Genomic DNA, 3271 nt, shown 5'->3' on the forward strand with positions numbered 1-3271 from the left:
TTGTTCTCCATGTTCTCTAATTTCACCACGGTTTGCCACGGTATAGTGCTAAGCACTCTCCATGCTCTCCAAATTTCTCCATGTTCTCCAATTTCGCCACGGTATAGTGCTAAGCACTCTCCATGCTCTCCAATGTTCTCCACATTCTCCAATTTCGCCATGGTTCGCCATCGTGTAGTGCTCAGCACTCTCCATGCTCTCCACTGTTCTCCATGCTCTCTAATTTTGCCACGGTTTGCCATGGTATAGTGCTAAGTACTCTCCATGATCTCTGTGCTCTCCAATTTTTAAATTGGCATAATGCTAAGAGCTCTCTATGCTCTCTATTTTTTCTCCATTTTTAAGTGCTCAGCACTCTACAAATTTTACTTCTATGTCCGGTGCTAAGCACGGAGATTTCATCCTTTATACAAATATGAATAAACTCTAAATAAACATAAACTGCTCTGCAGGATATAAAATTCACCGATATATTGCTCCTGATAAACACTGCTCTTTTTCTTAATCACCGAGTTCACATATTTAAATCATGTACTACCCGTCCTACATATTTGTATTGCAGGATCATCATCTGGGTTGTCGCACCATCTAGCCTTCAGATTTCTCCGCTAATCAACTGGTCGGACCACTAGTGTCGGTGCAGAAAGTAACCAACAAGTGAATATCTGTGGTTTTGCCGTACGTTGTGATCAGAGGTGGCCTAGAACTCAATGACACAGGGTTTATACTAGTTCAGGCAATGTGCCCTATGTCCAGTTTGAGTCAGTCGGTGACTTTATTCCTGAGCCCAGGTGCTCGAAGTTTGTAGTGGGGTTACAAACAAGAGGGAGAAAGATGGGGTGTGTTCAAGCGTTCAAGCGTGTGCTTGAACCTCAGTGTTCAAGCGTGTGCTTGTGGTTCGAACCTGGTAGTTCTGTGGTTGTGTACCAGTGAACTTGATCGATCTAATGAATCTGGAATGACTTGAACCTAGATCAACTGAGTTTCTTGGGAGAGAGGGCATCCCCTTTTATAGATGAAGGGGATGGCCTTATAAGTGAGAGGGAGAGAGTACGTATGCTTCTAAACCTTGTTGCCCAAGCTGGCAGGTATAGGATGATGGTAGGCACCCACAACACTGTTGGATGTCAGATGCACGTGGGAGGTTACGTCATCTTTGTTCGGGTATGGCAGATGTCGGTACCTGCATATACTGTTGATGCCTAGAGGCATGTGAGGAGTTTCACCATGTTCACTTGGTATGGTAAATCCCGGCGCCCACAACATTGTTGATGCCCAGAGGCATGTGGGGGAGCCTTACCATATGGGAGTTAATGGCGCCGACAATACTGTAGGGGAAAATGTCGGCGCCTACAACACTATTTGTGTTAGGGAGGTTGTAGACTACTGTTTCTACAGGTGTACAGGGTATGGTCCCTGGTATTGAGGTTTGACTTGTGCGCCCTGCCTTACTTTCTCCATCTGTTTCCCAGTCCTTTCCGAGCGGGTGTCCTCGGTCGGTTGGTCCCAGCTGGCTCTGATTCTGCCAGTCGGAGAATAGCAGTGAGCAAGGTATTCGCGTACCCTGGTCGGAGACGTGGGGTCGGAGTTGGAAGTAGTGTTTTACCAGGCCTTCCAGTAGGAGAGACCATCTAGAGGCGGGCTGGAGACCGAAATGGGCGCTCCGGTTGGAGAGGTGGGCCGGAGTCAAAAGGTGGGTGCCATTCCTCCTCAGCCAGATCTTCTGATCGGTGATTGGATTGCCCTTCTGGCCTATCGTTTAGATACTTGGGCTGGCCCATGAGTTGTGCGTTTGTCTGCTTGGGTCGAGCCTTTGTTAGGAAGCTGGTCCGCAAGGGACCCCAGGTTTATGAACCCGACTACTAGGTTCATGATTTCGTCGCCGACCAGTTGGTCGAACCTTTCAGCATTCACTCCTACTCGGCGCTCACTTTGCCGCCGACTAGTTGGTTGGGCTGCTCGTTACTTGATTCTTCGCCAACCAACTAGTCGGATTGTCTGTTGTTTCATCGTCAATTACACTGGGGGCTTGCCAGCTAAGCTAGGGACTTCATCTGCTGATTTGCTTGTTGGCTTCCTACATTTTGCCGATGATGCATGTCATGTGTGATATCAAGGTTTTCCATGCTATCTAGATCAGGATGCTGATCTTGGGTGACGCATTAGGGATTTTCATAAGTATATCTATCACAGCAATCCAGTGCTAAGCACTTTCTGTTTTCTCCATGTTTTACCGCTCCGTATTATTGAATTTTACTCCACGCACCCAGTGCCAAGCGCGGGGACTTCGTCCTTTACACTTCATTCTTTGATCCTACTACAAGATGTTTATTTATCTTACAGCAAGCTCGGGGACTAAGTGTGTACACTTCACTTTGTGGTGAATGTACTGTTTTTTCTTCTTACTGGTTTTCAGCTAAGCTGGGGACTAGCTGTGCTCCCAGCTAAGCTGGGAGTTGGTTATCCTGACTAAGTGATCGTTGAAATTCTTTGATCCTGACACTAGGTGTATTCTTCACCTACTGTCAGGCTCGGGGACTACAATGTATATATTGCACCTGCGGCGCATATATCAGTACTAATATCCTCTTTGCATAAGTCATGAATGATGATCATCTGACTTCACCAACGAAGCCTAAGTGTGTACACTTCACCTAAGGTGGAGAATTTTTCAATTTTAAACTTGAGCTCCTTACATCCATCTGGCAAGCCTTACTTGGCTAAGTCTAAGATCAGGTCACCTGATAAATTGGCTGGCTTCAATTTCCACTGGTCGGATTACCAGTTAAACTGGTCAGCACTTCGTTTTGTAGATTGGATTTCTAGTTAAACTGATGAGATTGCTAGATTTGCTGCCTGACTCCAAGTTAAACTGCTCGGACTTTCTCAAGACGGCGTTGCTCAGCGGATACAAGGCGCTCGGGGACAAGCTGTGGGGGGTATAACCCCAGGTAGCCATGGCAATGGACATGGGCCGCACTGCCAGGGGAGGTCCATCCCATAAGATCAAGGCCTACGGTGTCTAGTTCTGGTCGACGTGCATCGCAAGGCAATCAGAAGACATCTTGGCGATGAAGGAGGATATTTTTGGATATGATAGATATTGTATTTCTTGTAAATACTTACCATATAACCGAATAGATCTAGGCCTAAACCGACTTATAACCTTACCCCCTAGACGATATAAGGCAGGTAGGGACCCCTCAAAGGCATCTCATATTCAATACAATCCAATGAAGATACATGACGTAGGATATTACGTCGATCAGAT

This window comes from Miscanthus floridulus, chromosome 1 (assembly GCF_019320115.1).
Source record: "Miscanthus floridulus cultivar M001 chromosome 1, ASM1932011v1, whole genome shotgun sequence".
Taxonomy (NCBI): Eukaryota; Viridiplantae; Streptophyta; class Magnoliopsida; order Poales; family Poaceae; genus Miscanthus; species Miscanthus floridulus.